Source organism: Crotalus tigris, unplaced genomic scaffold (genome assembly GCF_016545835.1).
Source record: "Crotalus tigris isolate CLP2741 ecotype Arizona unplaced genomic scaffold, ASM1654583v1 scf7180000017881.257975618366:2651188, whole genome shotgun sequence".
NCBI classification, from domain to species: domain Eukaryota; kingdom Metazoa; phylum Chordata; class Lepidosauria; order Squamata; family Viperidae; genus Crotalus; species Crotalus tigris.
Window position 1 is genome coordinate 2,024,144 of NW_024096698.1, and position 20,575 is coordinate 2,044,718.

A 20,575-nucleotide genomic window follows, 5' to 3' on the forward strand; every position below is an offset into this window, starting at 1 on the left:
AAAATCTATGTGTGTGGTCACTAAGAGTCAAAAATGACCCGATGACACATAATCAATGTCAAGCCATCAGTAAAACATATAATCAAATGCCTTGCAGAAGTGATAACAGAATTTCATAAAAATATCAGCACAATCTCCAGACACACAGTGACGCACATAGCCAAGAGCTGAAGCTTGCCTTCAAGCATGTCATTTAAAATTAAAATGATTCCAGAAAAATTTGATAAGCACTTTAAAAAAAAAAGACATTCATTTAAAATTGACTTAACCTTTGGACAAACAGAAGCTGCATATGGAACAGAGAATGAGAAAAGGTGGATTCAACAATGCCACCACCATTATATTACAGAAACAAAGTTGTGACCTTGTGCTTCACTAATTGATGAAGTATACAATAAAGTCCCATTTGTGCCTCTAAAATTCAGGGAGAAACATATGGAAGAAGAGAGACTACACCATTTGTATCATATATCTCTATCAGCAGTACCGGTGGAAACCAGAGGGGGTTATTTACTTAATATACAAGCATTTCTTTAAGCAATTAAAAGTAATAACTGCACTGTGATTTCCTGCCCCTCGCAGCAACTTCTGAAAGACAGTTTGCAGGAACTGGAAATGGCAATATTGCCTTTCAAAGTGGTTGAGCCAAAATGCAACAGGATCTCAAACCAGCTGAGACTTTTGCATTGGAGTCTGCCTTAAAAATTCTCAAATGTTTTCTCGCCCAGCAAAACATGCTGCTGTTTTTCTACATTATTCTCAGGGAATTCTCTGAGAAATTCTGAGCATTCCTTTCATATTTCTTTCTGGTGATGTACCTTGGAGCTATGCTTGGAAGCAGAAAAATCTGCCACATGGAGGAGTTCCTATCAGTATCTTCTTGTGACATTAAATTGAAAGCACTAAAAGAAGCCACAGTTTACTTGAGATATATTTTTCCATAAAAGATACACATTTATACCTGCACTGCTCGTCCATCATGTAGCAAAGGAAGCACTAAGATTCCATTTAGTGAGAATTTCGCTGATTATTTTCTTATCTTTTCTTGGGGGGGAGAGCAATTTCTTGTTCATCAAATTAAATTAGAATAGTTTAATTCTCTAATGGCCTAACAAATCTTATATGATTCAGATTCTTTTATTTCTTTGTTATCAAACCCAGCGCAGACCAAATCAGTTTATCTTCTGGTTGATGTCTTCTCATTGTGCGTTAAAAGTAATCCTCAACTTACAACCATTCATTTAGTGACCATTCAAAGTTACAACAGCACTGAAAAAGTGACTTATGACCGTTTTTCACACTTATGATCATTGCTGCACCCCCATGATCCTGTGATCAAAATTCAGATGCTTGGCAACTGGTTCATATTTATGACGGTTGCAGTGTCCCGAGGTCATGCGATCATCTTTTGCGACCATCTAACATGCAAACTCAATGGGGAAGCCAGATTCACTTAACAACCATGTTACTAGCTTAACAACTGCAGTGATTCACTTAATAATTGTGGCAATAAAGGTCATAAAATGAGGCAAAACTCTCTTAAAAACTATGTCTCTTAGCAACAGAAATTCACAGACTAGTAAACAACAGACTAGTTGTACTCATCCCCTTCTTGAGTATGAACATTCTTAAACTTACAGGCAGCAGTCCTCATATCCTTGTTTAGCTAATATATCTCTGATTTACCTCACAGCTCTAATTCACCCTCTGCTTTCAGAGGAAATCTCTTTGGCCATATAGCTATTACTCTTTGGGAGCATTTGAAATAACTCAGCTAGGTGTATCTCAGCAGACTTTGGCAACTTAAATGCACTGTTATTCCATTTAGTTTGCTGAAGGTGAGAAATTTGATGGATCTGAAAGAGAAACAGGAAGCACCCCAGTTTAGAAGTGGTCATATGTACAGCCAGATCACCTCCAGCAAAGGGCATATCCCGTTTTATCCCCTAGTTCCCAATATTTATTATTTTGTTTCATAGAATTGTAACGCAATGAGTATATAGGTTGAAACCATATTTCCTGATTGAAAGGGGAAGTGAAGATATTTTGAAGAGTGGCTTCAGAGCAGAGATCAGGAACTAACCCAATAGGAACCAGGTCATCCCCCTCTCCCCCCCCCAAAAAAAACCCTATTCTTTTAAAAAGTATCCCCAAACCTATAAGGATTTGGGTGTTGTCAAGCAATATCTAAAGCAAAACCATAGGAGATCTCAGGTTTTAGTTCTCAAACCTTTTATGCCATGCAAAGGAAGCCATTAAAAAAACCCTATTATTCTTATTAGTTACCTGAACCTTCATATAAGAACTCTGATTGCAATTCTAAACCAGACCAGAATGACTTCTGATTTAGAGCAAAATGCAAAGGTTTCTTCTTTGGGTAACCCAGAATAAATTGTCAGAGTATATTAAAAGAGCTTATTGTGGTTATTTCACAATCATTATTGTGTTTCTTACTATAAAGCCAGCAGCAGAAAGAAACATGTAGGCTGACAAGGTCATCTTAGAACAGGGGTCTTCAAACTTGGCCCTTCTACAATTTCTCACTCAAGACTTCACCTAATCCAATTTAAATTTCCTCAAAATTTATTTTTCGTTCCTGCATGAGAGAAGCTAGAAGGAAAGAGACATGCTGTTTCTATTATGTTCGTGTTTAATCATTTCTGTTTGACTCAACTCCGCTTTTTTTTTTCTTTCAAGACTCTGTGATTACTTTGACAAAGTAAATAATATGCATCTTTCTTGTTTAAGTGACGGTGGTGTGTGTGTGTGACTTAAAGGCTTTCCTGGCAATCCTATTATCTGTGCCAAAATAAATATCAGGTTTCTTGATTACACCTACACAGTGATTTTTGAAATATCTTTCAAATTTCAAATTTCTTAAATACAGAACCGTAACCTCTAGAGGAGTGACATCAACAAGGAACTAAAGAACTTGGGGATTATATCCATGGCCAGGAAATAAATAACAGCTCTTTACTAAAAGCTGAAGATAGCAAATATTATCATGAGCCTATGCACCAAAGAATAGAATGAAGCAGAGATGGTCTGGATTCATCCAATAAGTAACAACCAAACCAATCTTATAGATCTCTTGTTCCGTCAAGAAAATATGGAACTGATACTTAATAATACTGTTCCGGCATTTCTAAAAATAAACTTGTAAGGAATCATTCTTTGAGTGAAATCCAACAATAATGGTTAACTGGCAATTGTTACAGGATTGGAGAAACAATTAGTAAACTGCTAATTAACAGTGATGTGTTAAAAGATCTATTGGTGACAAAAAAATAGAAAAAATCTTCCTGAAAGGGAAGAGATTCCTCAACTAGGGAAGCCAGTAGTCTGTTTTGCTGAAGGTTTTATAGAAGTCAAAGTCTAGCATGTGAATTGTGACATTGGCTTTTATAAATCTGATTCCACTTTGCCAGATGCGAATAGAATAGAATAGAGCTGGAAGGGACCTTGAAGGTCTTCTAGTCCAGCCCCTGCTCAAACAGGAGAACCTATACCATCTCAGACAAGTGACTGACCAGTCTCTTCTTAAAAACCTCCAGTGATGGAGCACCTGTGATTTTTGTTCCACTGGTTGATTGTCCTCACTGTCAGGAACTTTCTCCTTAATTCCAAGTTGCTTCTCTCTTTGGTCAGTTTCCAACCATTGTTGTCCTGCCCTCTGGTGCTTTGGTGAATAATGTGACCCCCTCTTCTTTGTGGCAGCCTCTCAAATACTGGAATACTGCTATCATGTCACCCCTATTTCTTCTTTTCTTTAGACTAGCACTAGCCAAACCCAAGTCCTGCAGTTGTTCTTCATATGTTTTAGTCTCCAGGCCTTTGATTATTTTAGTTGCTCTTATCTGAACTTTTTCCAAAGTCTCAACATCTTTTTTCTAGTATGGTGATCAAATTGGTTGCAGTACTCCAGGTGTGGTCTCACTAGGATTTTATAAAGCGGTACTAATACTTTCTGTGATCTTGATTCTATGCCTGTTTATATAACCCAGGATTGTATTAGCTTTTTTCGCTGCTGCTGCACATTGCTGGCTTATAGTCAAGTGATCGTCTACTAGGACTCCAAGGTCCCTCTCACAGTTAACTGTTTTTGAGCCAGGTCTCACCCAATCTGTACTTGTCCCTTTGATTTTTCCTGCCTAAATGTAAAACTTTCCTTTTCTCCACATTAAAATTTATTTTGTTGCATTATTCAAATTTGTCAAGATCTTTTTGGATCCTGAGCTTGCCTTCTGGGGTGTTAGCTATTCCTACTAGTTTAGTATCATCTGCAAATTTGATGAGTTCCCCTTCTATTTCCTCATCTAAGTCATTGATGAAGATGTCAAAGAGTACTTGGCCTAAGACGGAGCCTTGTGGTACCCCACTGCTTACTGCAGATTATCTTGTACTTCTGACATTTTATTGCTGCAGCCAGTGAATTTCATTTGTAGCTATTTCTTCACCTCTTGAACTCATACAGTACTTGCACTTTGAGTTTTAATTCAGAGGTACTGAAGATAGTACATTTTCCCCCACAGTCTATAAGATGGAGTCTGATTCAGAAAGGTATACAGCTATAATATACAGGGGTTGAACTTGACACATAAGAATTATTGCCAAATCTCTCCCCCCCACACACACACATACACACACACTTAAGGTGACCCTTTGGCCTGTTCTGTTGGTTTTCAGGCCTTTGGGGTCTTTTAGTTGCTGAACATTTTATTTGTGAAGGTTCAAGGAAAATCACAAAGGTGTTTCTTATCCTATTGCTCAATATAAAAGGAAATATTAATCCTTCAGGATCCTGGCTAATGAATGCAGAGATAAGGTGAGCAATGGAGAAGCACTTGACATTTTTTCCAGCTCCTGTGATGATCAGCCAAACCAACATATTGATGGACCTAAAAGCCTTTATTTGGAAAGAAAACAAATAATTCTCTCCCAGCCATGGCCTCTCCCAATTAGTAATTTTATTTTATTTTTTAAAATCTCTCAAATAAATTCTCTTTGAAGGAGATGGGCAGTTCAGGAATGAGAAAAATAAATTAATAAAATAAATAACAGGTCTGATTCTTCAACATCATCAAATAATTCCCCTAAATCAGCTATAAGGCTGTGTCTTTGAATATAAATAATGGTAGAGAAGAAAATAATTCCTTAAATATGTAATGCATCACTTAAAATACCTAGATATTTAAAATCACTTTTTAAGTGGATAAAATAAATCAACTTTATTTTGATTCTATTCAAGTTTCTGTGTGATTCTCATCTCCAAACAGTCAGATGCCATGTAACCAATATCAGGCAGTTTCACTGCCTGAAGTTAATGGCATGATTAGATAAGTTGTCAGGAGTTGCAAAAATAAATTCTGGGGATACATGTAATTTTATGTTTGGAGAATGCCCGCTTGTGATATAGAATTTAACATTTGCATCTTGTATTAAAGGCCCCCATCACTTATCCATCTCCAAAGTAAGAGCTATTTAAAGAAGTGCACTGTTCTTTTATTGTTCACGCTTCCAAATTTGGGATCTTTTAAAGATGTTCTGTCTCTATAAACAAACATATGTTGGAAGAACTGTCAACAAGCTTCTATTTATGTGGGTAGGTGAACATCCCTTCTCCCTCAGGGTGTTTCTTTTCTAGATGGAGACCTTATTATTGATGGAAACCAGTTAAAATGTTATTAATATAGATGAAGTACAGATATTTATACACATCAAAATACAGATCCATGCTCTTAAAATACTAGCATCTTTAAACTTTAACTTTAAACAAAAAGGGTCATCCTGGCCCTTTTTGCCAGTAAATGTTGCAATTTGAATGCTCCACTTTTCATCCTCATTCTCTCTAATTTCTTTTCATTGGTTCTGTTTTGTTTGCTATGTTATTTAGCATCTACATGAAAGGAAAGGATTATTTGCAAGTTTGGGGGTTATTGTCATCAATAAGCTGATGGGACTTTGTTATGTTTCCCCTTCCTGCTCTTTTGGGATTCAAATTCTCCAGAGCAGGGTTTGTCAACTTGGGAAAGTTTAAGACATGTGGACTTCAACATGGCTAGCTAGGGAATTCTGGGAATTCTGGGAATTCCACTCATTTTAAAGTTGCTCAGGTTGAGAAACCCTGCTCCAGGATAAAAACTCAATGTGAGAAAATACAGTAGGCTGAAGCTAAAATTAGTTAGAACTGAGCTGTTATCAGTTCTAGGGGCTGGTTTCAGTATTTGAAAATATATCCTGTTCTAGATGGGATTGTACTCTCACTTAAACAGGTTGCTTGCAATGTAGGGAACTAGATCCAGTCACTACACACATAGTATTTGTAGCAAAAACAGCCTGTCATTTTCAGCTGATAAATAATTTTGTCCTATCGAGAAGAGAAAGTCTTTGGCTTGATCATTTATGCAATGGTAATTTTAGTGTTGGAGTAGCACAAGGTATTTTTCATGATGTACTGTAATCCTTAAAGACATTGCCAAAATTGCAGTTATGGCAACATGCGGTGAGTGAAACCTCTTCAAAGACCTACATTATTCTAGTAGGGAGCTCAAACCATGTTTACTTTCCCAGTCCTTTTAATTTTCAACTTTTTACAGCTGTAGTTTTAGAATTTTCTTGTTATAATCATATTTCTATCATTTTATGGTTCATTTGTATGAGCTGTAGACTAGAGAGCCCAGTTTGGCAGCATTGGAAGCCCATCTGATCTGATCTGAAAAGAATAAGGCCAGACCTAGTTTGTACTTGAATGGGAAGGCTGTAAGAAATGCAGAAGGGTAGGGCAGATGGAGAGGTTGAAAAATCATTCCAGAAGAAAGACAATGACAAACAATGTCTGAACCAAGCCCTTGTATATCATAGATGTATCCATGAAGTTACCAGGGATTAATCTCTTCCTGAAATAGATCTGATTTCTCTATCCACCCAAAAATATTAAAGGAATGGACATTATTTAATTTGGAATCTAACAATTGTAAATAAAACAATGCAAGCCCAATGGGATTATGTTAAATCGAATGAATAACAGAATAACAGGGTTGGAAGGGACCTTGAAGGTCTTCTGCTTGTGCAGGGGGTTAGACTAGAAGACCTCCAAGGTCCCTTCCAACCCTGTTATTCTGTTATTCATTTGGTTTAACACAGTCCCATTGGGTTTGCATTGTTTTATTTACAATTGTTAGATTCCATTTCAGACAACTGGTTGTCCAATCTCTTCTTAAAAGTCGTTCCACTGGTTAATTGTTCTCCCTGTCAGGAAATTTCTCCTTAGTTCTCTTTGCTTCTCTCCTTGATTAGAATAGAATAGAATAGAATAGAATAGAATAGAATAGAATAGAATAGAATAGAACTTCCTCACTGTCAGTAAGTTTCTCCTTAATTCCAGGTTGCTTCTCTCTTTGATCAGTTTCCAACCATTGTTTCTTGTCCTGCCATCTGGTGCTTTGGTGAATAACGTGACCCCCTCTTTTTTGTGGCAGCCCCTCAAATACTGGAATACTGCTATCATGTCTCCCCTATTTCTTCTTTTCTTTAGCCAAATCCAAGTCCCGCAGCCATTCTTTGTATGTTTTAGTCTCAAGGCCTTTGATTGTCTTAATTGCTCTTCTCTGAATTTTTTCCAAACTTTCAACATCTTTTTTGTGATATGGTGACCAAAATTGGTTGCAGTATTCCAGGTGTGGTCTTACTAGGGTTTTATAAAATGTTACTAATACTTCACGTGATCTTGTTTCTATGCCTCTGTTTATACAACCCAGAATTGTATTAGCTTTTTTGGTTGCTGCTGCACACTGCTAGCTCATAGTAAAGTGATTGTCCACTAGGACTCCAAGGTCCCTCTGACAGTTACTGTTTTTGAGCCAGGTCTCATCTAATCTGTACTTGTCCCTTTGATTTTTCCTGCCAAATGTAAGACTTTCCTTTTGTCCACATTGAAAGTCATTTTGTTGAATAGGGCCCATTGTTCAAGTTTGTCAAGATCTTTTTGGATCTTGAGTTCGTCTTCTGGGGTGTTGGCTACTCCTGTCAGTTTGGTGTCATCTGCAAATTTGATGAGTTTCCCTTCAATTCCCTCATCTAAGTTATTTATGAAGATATTGAAGAGTACTTGGCCTAAGACAGAACCTTGTGGTACCCCACTGCTTACTTCTCTCCATGTGGATGTGGTGCCATTGAGGATTACTCATTGAGTTCGGTTTGCCAGCCAGCTATAGATCCATCTGGTGGTGGTGTTGTTTATTCCACCTTTTTCTAGCTTACCAAGGAGTAGGTTGTGGTCTACTTCATCAAATGTCTTACTGAAATCTAAGTATACTACATCAACAGCTTTTCGCTGGTCTACTAGTTTAGTCACTTTACCAAAGAATGAAATAAGATTGGTTTGGCATGATCTGTTTTTAACAAACTTGTACTGGCTACTGGTTATAAATTTGTTTGCTTCTAATTGTTCACAGCTCTGTTTTTTTATTATCTTTTCTAGGATCTTCCCAGGTATTGATGTTAAACTGATTGATCTGTAGTTTCCTGGGTCCATTTTTTCCCCTTTCTTAAAGATGGGAACCACATCAACCCTTTTCCAATCCTGAGGTACTTCCCCGGTAATCCAAGATTTTTGAAAGATGTGGTGCAGTGGTTCTGAGATAACATCTGCCAGCTCCTTCAGAACCCTGGGATGTAATGGGTGTTTTCATCCATTGCTTCTTATACTGCCTTCAGATGCTTTGGAGAATAGGTTGACACACACCCCCTCTCCTTTGTGGCAGCCCCTTAGAAGCCTGTCTTGGGGGGGAGTGGGGGGGGAATAATATGCATTCACTAAAACAAATTCTAAATTTTACAGAAGTATAAAAGGATCCATTGTATTTTTTTTAAAAAAAAGAAAGAAAAAAAAGCTGTAGATGAGTGTTTCTTTGAAGGTAGAAGAAAAAGCAGGGCAAAGAATAGAAGGAGGTTTTCCAAAACAGGACCTAATTGACAGACTGAACTGGAGCTGGATACAACTATCCCACTTATTCTTCAAGGAAAGTTGGGCTGTTAACAGCTCTCTGTGATTCCATTTCATTTTGCCTCAATGCAGATGTCTTCTTGGTTCAGGAAGTGGGCTGCCATGTAGAGCTTCTTTTAAGTGTAACAGTGTATATAAATATACCTATACAGATGCAAAAAGGAAGTCAACTCAAACGGCTCAAAATTTCCTTTGCATATTAATGTTAAGAAAAAAAATAGATTTATATAACAGTAGTGATGTCCAAACTCCAAGGAAAGATATTTTAATTGCATTCCTTTAATTACTTTGGGACGTTTCTAATGCGCCCCCCCCCCCATTTTTTATTAAAGCAAGTAGCTATGTGGGTTTTGTCAGGCTGGAATTTCTCAAGAATTCAGCTTTGTTCTTGATTATCCCTTCTATGCCATTCTCACCAGCTGCTCCTCAACAGGAAAACAATTTTTTTCTCACAAGTCAATTCCAGGGCACATTTTAAAATGCAAAAGCTGGGCTCCCTAACGACTCATCTGCATGCATTAAGGAAGAGTTGGAGGAAAAAACATAATTGAAGGTGTAGGACTTAAGAAATGTACCAGACAGACGGGAGACAGTTTATCTCTTTGATCAGCAGATACTGGTGTTAAATCATAGGTTATTCAGCTTCCCCAATATATAAAGATATTTGAACAGCATGAAAACACAAAATGTTTTCTTTTATTTACCTCTAGAGAACCAGAGAAAGAAAAGTGAACCTATTGGTGAGGAGAAGATTTATTTTGTTCTTTAAAGGTTAAAGTCAGATTAGGCGGAATGAATATAAATGCCTCTGGAGCTTTTTTTTATCACTCTCTTATTTGGATACTTGGCAGGAAAGAGAATGAAATAAGGTATCAGTCTTTCTTGGGCGTTTCTGTAGAACACACATCAGCAATTTTGATTGCTGTTAGCTTAGGACATCCAGTTTTTCAAGTTTGCTCAAACATTTCAGTGTACTAGATGTTTGTAAAGAATGACCTTTCCTTTAAAACTGCTTTTCCTAATCTCCTGTCCTCCAGATGTTTTGTGGCTGTAATTGCCTAAACTCTTAGCTGACATGTCTCTACATATGAAAAGCATGCCAAGTTGGGAAAAGCTGTTGTACAAAATTGACAACGTATTCTCATTAGCTCTGTCACAAATGTATTGTATTAACGACTGTATTTTTTTTATTGAAAATTTTTACAGTTTTACAATAAAATAAACCCCCTCTCCCACCCACCCCCTTCCCCCCCATCACCCTCCCCCCTCCTTCCCAGAGCTGAATACAGGGATATTAACGACTGTATTGAGCTAGTTTAGCTACTAGGGTTTCAATGAGATTATTTAACAAATTGCAGTGCTAAAATGAAGAATATGTCTCTGATTTTGGAAGTCTCCCACTTTATTCCACACTTCCAAAAAGTTAATGGAAGAATTTGTAAGAAGAGGAATTCAGCTACTTACCCTGTCTGACTAAAAACTCTTTAGACAGCTAGTACATCTACCACTGAGCCAAAAATTTCTGTTGCTAAGCAAGACATTTATTAAATGAGTTTTGCCCCAATTTACAGCCTTTTTTGCCACAGTTATTAAATGAATCACTGCAGTTGTTAAGTTAGTGACATGGTTGTTAAGTGAATCTGGCTTCCCCACTGACTTTGCTTGTCAGAAGTTCGCAAAAGGTGATCACATGACCCCGGGATGCTGCAACCGTCATAAAAATGGGTTGGTTGTCAAGCGTCTGAATTTTGATCATGTGACCATACCCTTATGCAATAGTCATAAGTGTAAAAAATGGTCATAAGTCCATTTTGAATGGACACTAAATGAATGGTTATAAGTCGAGGACTAGCTGTAAAAATACAACTAGTCCTTCACTTATAACCATTCATTTAGTGACAGTTTGAAGTTGCAACGACACTGAAAAAACTGACATGATTGGTTCTCGCACTTATTGCACCAGCCCCACATTCACGTGATCAAAACTGGCAACCAGCTGTATTTATGATGGCTGCAGCATCCGGGGTCCTGGGAATGTCCTTGGAACTTTAACCTTCCTAAGGAGCTTCTGAAAAGCAAAGTCAATGGAGGAAGCCAGATTCGCTTAACAACAGCATGAGTCACTTAACACCTGCAGAGATTTGTTTGACAGCCTTGGCAAAAAGGTCATGATCATGGGGCATGACTCACTTAACAACCGCCTTGCTTAGCAATGGAAATTTTGGGCTCAATTGTAGTTGTACGACAAAGACTACCTGTACTATTCTTAGTTAAATACAAATGGAATTCTGCCTTGTATGTATGAAAGGTTTTTCTTCATTATTCATGAGAAAGAATTTTCATACATACAAACAACATATAGCGGTGCAGTTCTAGACTGTGGATTTAATATTGCATAAGGGAGGCTAGCTGCCCCCTTTTAATAGCAAATGGCAAGGATGAAACAATTTATTGACATTTTCAGAATATTTAGGGGTAACATGGTTATAAAAGTTTGCAAAGATTGATAAGAATGCAAGGCTTCCTGGAATTAAGCTGTACTGTTACCCTGAATAGATATAATACTCTATCCACTTACAAAGAAATACTGCATATTTTTAGATACCTAAATGATTATGCCCTAAGACCATGATCATAGAACCTATGACTTGACTTTTCCCTAAATTGCTTACTAGAAGATATGGATGTTTTTGAATAGATTAGAGTGTCTCAGTGCCATCAGCTACAATTTGCATTTAACTGAAAGCTTCCAAAGGCATCAAAATATAATTACATTGAACTTTAAAACTTATAGAAATGAGTGGATCAATGTAAGAAAAGCAGAAAGAGAAAATTGAACAGGTTGTCTCTCCAAAACTAAAAAGTTGGCTGCATTATATATAATATTCTGATGTGTTCCCTTTCATCATCTTGGAGCTTTTTTAATTCTGATTTTTATTTTATTTGGGAGGGGTTTTTTGGTTACCATTTTAACTATTGGTTTTATTGAACATCACACAAAGGCACCTTCTGTGAGATGGGTGGCCATATAATTTTAATAAATAAATAAAACAAAACAATAAAAGCTCACCTAGAGCCAATCCAAGAGACCACCCACATGGGGGAGCAGCATTCAAAGGAGATATGGGGGAAGAGAAGACTTCTTTTGAAACTGGAAAACTTGCCAGGCCAAAAAACAAAACAGAACACAGCACTGCACAAAAATGTTAAATATTAAAAGAGCATGTCATCAATCATATTAAGATGAATTTAAAAGGCAATAGAAGTAGCAAGCTGGCAAGGAAAGTGCTTAGACCATTAGAGATCATGGGAGGTAAAGGGATATTAAAAGATAACGAGACTTCAAAGAAGCTGAGGAACATCTCCACTGTAGATATAGAATAGCAATGTCCAATCTTATGAAGACAGAATCTAAGAAACAGAGGCAAATGGTGGTAAAATTCTAGAGACCTTTCAAATATGAGGAGTTCTTTGAAGCATACAGATAAGGATGATCCAGAAGATGCAATTTGCTTGGACTTTCAAACTGTTTGCAACAAATTTCCTCATCTAAGGCTTCTGAGCAACATTCATGAGATAAGTGATGTCCTTTTGGGATAATAGCCTAGATAGAGATAAGAAAGCAGGAATATATGGGTAGTTTTCCCAACAGAAGGATGTAAATTTTAGGGTCCTCTACTAATATTTGTATTGTATTGTATTGCATTGCATAGTATGATTGTATTGCATTGTATTATTAAAAGGATTTTGTTACAGGTAAGCAATGTAGTTTGCTGAAAATATTTCAGATTTTTTCATACCCTAAAGGACTTCTTAGTTTGCAGCCAACTAAAAAGGAAAGGAGTTGTGGAGTTATGGATAACTCAGTGAAAACTAGCTATAGAGATTAAAATATACACAAACTCCATCTGGTCCAGCTTGGGGATTCAACCCAAGCTCTGAAAATATTCAGGCATAAGTTTCTCTGAAGGTCACCTAACCAAGTTAATTGCCTGGAATAAGAGAAGAAATTGATTGACAAAGCTAGAATTTCCTACCATTTAGCCAGTGATTTCAAATAGATACAGTACTGTAGCAATGTTTTTACAATAGTAGGCATGTTGAACTTTGAGTCACTTTAGTCAAGTATTTTAAACAAGGATGAAGTTAAAATTTTATTGAAATTGGCACAAGGTGTTTCCAGCTTAAAATATTTACAATTGGATTTTGGTGTTTTTTTTTAATTAAGTGCCTCTATTTTGAGTCAAGATATGAGGACATTTGTAGTTAGTGAACCCAATTCTTTGAGGAACACATATGCCAAATTTCAGATAGCTGGGTTGATGGGCTTCTATAAATAAGGACAAAGTGTTCTGATGGAATGACAGTGTCATTTCTTAAGGGTAGTGGAATTCATTCTAATGGGGAAGTCGAAATATGGATAATTAATTTACTAGTCTGATCTATCACTCAACTGATCTAGAGCTTCCTTCCCTGAATTCCCTTCATGGTATATTTCTTCCTTATCTCCTTTTTCTCTCTTTCTCTCTCTTCCCTCGCTTTCTCTCACACATACCTAGGTCATTTGGCAATGCCTTCTATGTATTTATTCTTGCAAGCTCATCCAATGACTGCTGATGAAAAAAAGCAGAACTACCAGTTCTATCCTCAGTTTCTGTTCCAGTTATTTTGCATTTTCGTGTTTAGCTCTTTCTTATAATTTCTAACTAATATTAAACAAGTTTGGCCAGGGCTAAAGAAAGCTATTCACAGTGATAGGGGCAGATCACATTGGGGAAAAGATACCACTAAGATAAACTTAGCAAGAGATCTATTGAAAATGGATGAATTGACCAATACTGAAATATATTGTAGCTCATAGCACAGAATACAGAACAGAATAACACAGTTTGAAGGATCTTAGAGCTCTTTTATCCAATCCCCTGCTCAGGCAGGAAACCCAACACCATTTCAGACAAATGATTGTCCAATCTCTTATTAAAAACTTCCAGTGTTGGAGCACCCACAACTTCTGGAGGCAAGTCGCCCCACTGGTCAATTGTTCTCTCTGTCAGGAGATTTCTCCTTAGTTCTAGGTTGCTTCTCTCGTTGATTAGTTTCCATCCATTGCTTCTTGTCTTGCCTTCCGGTGTTTGGGAGAATGGGCTGACTCCAGTGATGGGATTCAGCCAGTTCGTACCACTTCATCAGAACTGGTAGTAATTTTTTGTTGCCCAGGCCCAGAATGGATTTCTGGAAGTGGCATCCACACAGAGAACCAGTTGTTCACATATTTGAATCCCACCACTGGCTGAATCCCTCTTCTTTATGGCAACCCCTTAGATATTGGAACACTACTATCATGTCACCCCTAGTCCTTCTTTTCATTAGGGTAGAAATAAGGAATTATCAGCAACCATTCTTTATATGTTTTAACATCTTTATCTTTCAGTACTTTCTATTTCAGGCATGTACCTAGCTGTAAAATCTGAACAAATGCACAAATATTGAAAATCCTAATCACATGGTTAAAGATATGATTTACTATGGAGTGCTGACAGTAGGCAGAGAAATTTAGGAGACAAGAATAGCTTAAATTAGAATGTCAAGATTTTGAAATGCTGAAACACATGACTAATAACTCTGTATGATATGAATAAAACTCAAATGCCCTTGTTCCGCCTTAAGATTCGTTTTGGCTCTTTTCCTCTAGAGCCACACCTTGTTCAAAAGCTATGTAAATAATGATGATGGGCTTGATACTTGTGTAATATTTACCTGCTTGTTTTATATTGTTGTTCTTTGTGATATCTATTTTTTTTTAATTTAAAAAGTCAATACCTGTTAATCTGAAAATTCTAGGCCTGTTCACACAATGCAGTCACTGACTTTCATGGGAGCATATGATCTTATATGTCTCAGTTAGTTGTACTTTCAATTCTCCTTCCCCTTCCCATTTCCTGTCTTTTAAAGTTGTTTTTCATCTCTCTCTACAGGGAGAAAAATATTTTAAAATCCATAGTTTTGCAAGCAAATTTAGAGGGAGATAGGGTGGGAAGCTAAAAATCTCATCCTGGCTTAAAATTCATATCTCATCATGGAACAACTAGACATTGGTAGGAAACAGGAAAGCCAGCAGCACAAATTTAACAGAATGACTAGAACAGGGGTGGGGAATGATGGCTCTTTTATGATTTGTGGACTTCAACTCTCAGAAATCCTGAGCTGGCTCATGAATTCTGGAAGTTGAAGGCCACAAGTCATAAAAGGGCCCAGATATGTCTTCAGTTGGTACCAAACATCTAAAGATGTGCCAACAACTTTAACTGAAAAAAGAGGAAAAAGTGAATTCAACAATCAAGCATTTATCTTGAGAATGCTTTTTCTGAGGTCATAGGACAGCCAGTCTTTGGTAATCCCAAAGATGCTTTTTCACAAGGCAACTGGACTTTCTTGTAACAAGAACGTCCAGTTGCCTTGTGAAAAAGCATCTTTGGGATAACTATGACCTGGATGACTGAGAATCTCCATAGACAATCAATCTTTGGTAATGTGATCAGAGTATTTTTGCTAACTTAATATTCACAGATTTATATGAGATACTTATTCTAAGCCAGCTAGTGTTAAAGTTAGGGGAATAGGAAGCATAATACAAATACTGAAACCTGATTTTAAAAAAAAAGCAGAAATGAATACAGCATTAAATATCAGATTGCAGAAGTCTGCCAGATATAGACTGCTAATATCTGAGTAACCACTAGATGACAGCAAAGGGCACAGGAAAAACCAATTCTTTGTTGCCATCTAGTGGTAACTCAGGATTAATAGACATGGTGTTGCATTTGCAGGTCTAATTCTATGATGCTGTCACAAATGATTATATCAAAGAAACTGCACTTTCTTTGCCCATTTATGACAAGTAGGACCTAGTATTTCTGCTGGGATAGAATAAATACAGTCTCAGTTTCTTGAACATTACTGCCTGTAGTAGGCATTTCTAGGGTCTAATAATCTAATTCATTATATAGCAAATATATACACAGGTAGTCCTCACCAAACGTCCATTTATTCCATAATGTTCAAAGTTACAATGATGCTACACAAGAGGTATATACGATAGGCCCTTGTAGTTGCAGTCCATAGCCATATAATCGCAATTTGGGATCACAATTCAAACACCTTCACTGTTGACTTCCAACAAGCAAAGTCAACGGAGAAGCCAGCAGAAAATCACAAATGGCCATCATGTGACTGCTGAATGCTGCAACTATGAGGATTTGCCAAAATTATGATAACTGTAACAACTTCAACTGCTCTTGATAGTTAGCACAATCATATGATATCGCACCTATCACATGACATCATGTGGCTTAGAGACAGAGTTCCTGGTTCCAATTATTGTCAATAAATGAGGAATACTTGTATAACCACATCTCCCAAATTATGAAAAGCCATCATACAATACAGGTAATCCTTAAATTACCACAGTTCATTTAGTGGCTGTTTGAAATTACAACAGCACAGAAAAAAGTGACTTATGAACATTTTTCACATTTATCACCATTGCAGCATCCCCATGATCATGTGATTTGCCTTCGGAGGCTTGACAACTGGTTCATAGTTATGACGGTTACAGCATCCAAGGTTCATGGGATCCCCTTTTTCAACCGTCTGACAAGCAAAGTCAATGGGAAAGCCAGATTCACTTAACAACCTTGTTACTAACTTAACAATTGCAAGGATTCACTTAAAAAATTTCTCACTTAGCAACATAGATTTGGGGCTCAATTGTGGTCATAAATCGAGGACTACCTGTACAACTCCATGACTTCTTACCTTGGTAAAAATGAGCATGCAGAAACCTGCTTATGCTGCATGTACTGTCTCTTATGCAGGATAATTTTTACCTAAAGAGAAAGCCTTCTTTTCTCTAAGATTCTTGTCTGTTCTTCCTTCGCACCCAATTTATCTGAAAAGCTTACAATTGTCATGGTTTCCTTCTAGCAACTGGAAAACATTCTGGTGCCCCAATTCTTTGAAATGCGTTCCCTACTGAGTTGAAGCCCCATCCTTCTTCCTTTGCTTTTCAAATACTTCTTTGGGGGAAGACTTTTAACCTTGATCATTTTTTTTTTAATGTTGCTTTTAAGGGGTTTTCCTCCTTTATCTTTAGTATTGTGAAGTACAGAGAGACCTAGATAGTTGGCATCCTATAAAATCTGATAAACAAATAAATATGCATTAACAAAGTTAGAACTTTTTAAAAGAGCAAATAGGGTAGGGATGATAGGCATGCCTATCCATCACACTATATCTGATTAGGGTGCAAAGCACAGAAACTTCTGTAAAGCACAGAAACTTCTGCAAAGCACAGAAACAATAACCAAAAGAAAATAAATCCATTAGATAAGAAAAAGAAACATAGCCTAAATTAGTTTCCATCAACACTATTCTCAAGAACTTTATATTGTTGGAAGTCATTTTTGTTTTCATCCTATGTATATCTCACTTCATAAATTGTCTTTTGCCATTTAGGTAGTATAGCAAAAAGACCAATATATGTGAAAATCCATTGTTCTGGGTAAGATGTTCAAGATATTTACACTGCTATAACTGGCTAGAAGGCAAATAGAATTGCTGAGTTCAGATGCATTTGGACTCCAGTATTCAGGAAATACATACAGAGCATGTCTTTCCCTAAGCTTTTAACCATTAAATTGTTTTAACAATACTGATTTAAGTTCTGATTTTCACATGCTGTCATTCTATATATTTCATTAATGGTTGTCAATCTTCTAGAGTGCTTATATAAGCAGAAAGATGAGGTGTGATCTTTTTTTATAAATAAGACTTTATTGAATTTCAAAGACTGATAAAATACAGAATAAAATATTTTTTAAAAGATAGAAAAAGAATAACTTCAGTTCAGATACAAATATATACAAATATATAAAGTAACTGTGAGAGGGATCTCGGAGTCCTAGTGGACAATCACTTAAATATGAAGCAGCAGTGTGCTACAGCTACAAAAAAAGCCAACACAGTGAGAACAATTAACCAGTGGAACAACTTCCTCCAGAAGTTGTGAATGCTCCAAGACTGGAAGTTTTTAAAAAGAAATTGGACAACCATTTGTCTGAAATGATATAGTGTTTCCTGCCTGAACAGGGGGTTGGTCTAGAAGACCTCTAAGGTCCCTTCCAATTCTGTTATTCTAATTCTAATTCAGTGCTAGGCTGCATTAACAGAGGGATAGAATCAAGATCACGTGAAGTGTTAATACCATTTTACAATGCTTTGGTAAGGCCACACTTGGAATACTGCATCCAGTTTTGTATTTACATTTTTTTTTTGTTTTGAATGAGGGCCAAGAATTAATGGCAACATGTGGTCAACACAAATGAATCTTGCCTACAAACTCTGAAGCTTTAGATTTGTTTACTATAGAGACAAGTAACTGTAATGCTGAAAGAATTTTTAAAACTTCCTCTTAGGCACAATGGTAAAATTCTCTGAATTTAAGCCAACCTTCCATAATAAAGTCAGAGATTTAAGCTTCTATCTTTTGTGCGCATTCAGTGTCAGGATCTTCTTTTAGAAGCTACAATGGTAAACGGTATCCACAATCTAAAGTAGACTATACAATATTTTTTTAAAAAAAAGTTAGAATAAACAATATCTACAATCTGAAGTACAGTATTCATTTTTTTTAAAAAAAGTTACAATAAACAGATTTTAAATACCTTTATTTTATGGAGATCAGAGATCAAAACAGAAATATCCTTCCCCTAGGGATAAAAGGAAAAAAAAATAGGGCCATCCTAACTATAGAAATGATTTCAATTTATTAAAAAAGCTACCGTATGAAAGCCTAAATTCTGCAGATAATTTAACAGGAAAACACATTATAAAATTTCATTGATGATTTTAATATAGCAAATAGCATTAAAATAATGTAGCTGATGATATAATTCATGTTTTCATTACCATTCATCAAATATAAAGAAACTTTTATCAATGCCATATTTATCATTACATGCACAATTTAAGGCAACCTTATGTTTATTAACCTCTTCAAAATTCTATTTAACAATGATATATTTTTTTCTTATATTTAAAGCCTTAATTTATTTTACTCATAACACTGTTAACAGTGTTAACAGGTTCTAGTTCCATTGTATAAATATCACTTCAGTCAATTATTCTTTATATTCTATAGTATGTTATTAATATTTTATGCAATAAAACAACTTAGAAATAAAATACAGGAAGTCCTCGACTTATGACCACAACTGAGCCCAAAATTTCTGTTGCTAAGTGAGAAAGATGTTAAGTGAGTAACCGTCATGAATATGAGCCTGTTGCCAAGCATCCAAATTTTGATCACATGAATATGGGGATGCAGCAATGGTTGTAAATGTGAAAAAGAGCCAAAAGTCACTTTTTTCAATGTCATTGTAACTTCAAATGGCTACTAAACAAATGGGTAAGTCAAATGTTAAGTCAAGGACTTTTTGTCAACAATAACTGGGGATTTTTCTAAATCTTTTCATGGCAACACACCTTTGCAAATTCTATATTTCTTTTGTAGCTACATTAAAAATCATTTGTCAAAAAATAGAAGAAAAAGGAGGAGGAGGAGGTGGTTATAAATGATTTCAATCTACACACAAATTTTCCTATTTTTTTTTTTTATTCTAATCCTGGAATCAAAATAATTATTCTCCAGACTAAAAGAAGTGATTTTTCTTATTGTTTTCCTGGAACCAAAATAATTATTTTCTAGACCAGTGGTTCTCAACCTGTGGGTCGGGACCCCATTTGGGGTCGAACGACCATTTTATGGGGGTCACCAAACAAGGCTGTCCACCATTTCCCCCCCTTTTCTTTGGCCACGCCCTTGGCACCCGGTGATGTATAAGTGGTTGGGGGTCACCACAACATGGGGAACTGTATTATGGGGTCGCGGCATTAGAAAGGTTGAGAACCACTGTTCTAGACTAAAACAAGTGATTCCAAATCCAACATCCTTCTGATCACTTGCTCCTGGATAACCAAATATTTGCTAAAAAAAACTCCATAGCATCTATTGATAGGCCTTTTTGTCATGTTTCCTGTTATCCTTCAGTGGTAGGAAGGATTATCAAAGTATAGAGTAGACCAAGGTTCCTTTGCCACTTCTATTGTTAATAAGCTACTTTCTACAAAGAAGCCTTTGACCTGAATAGTAGCCATTGCTTCCTTTGCCATTGCCCAGGGCAAGGCTTGAGAAATGGAACTACCAAATCAGCTTCTCTGCTTTTCTCTAAATTCAAGGTATTACCATGACGATGATGAAGTTATTCATTCCATCGAATCTGACTCTTGGTGATTCTATGGATCAGGTCTTTCCACAACTTCCAATCTTGCACTTCTTTGAGATTTTTTATGCTCTGGCTGGTGTCACCTTTGGGAGTGTCCAGCCACCGTGTTCTTTCATAGTCTGGTTTCCTTTTACCACTAACTGTTCCAAACACAATTGCTTTCTCCATTGAATTCCCCCCCCCCATAACATGGCCCAAGTAAACAAGACACTACCATCATAAGGGAAAG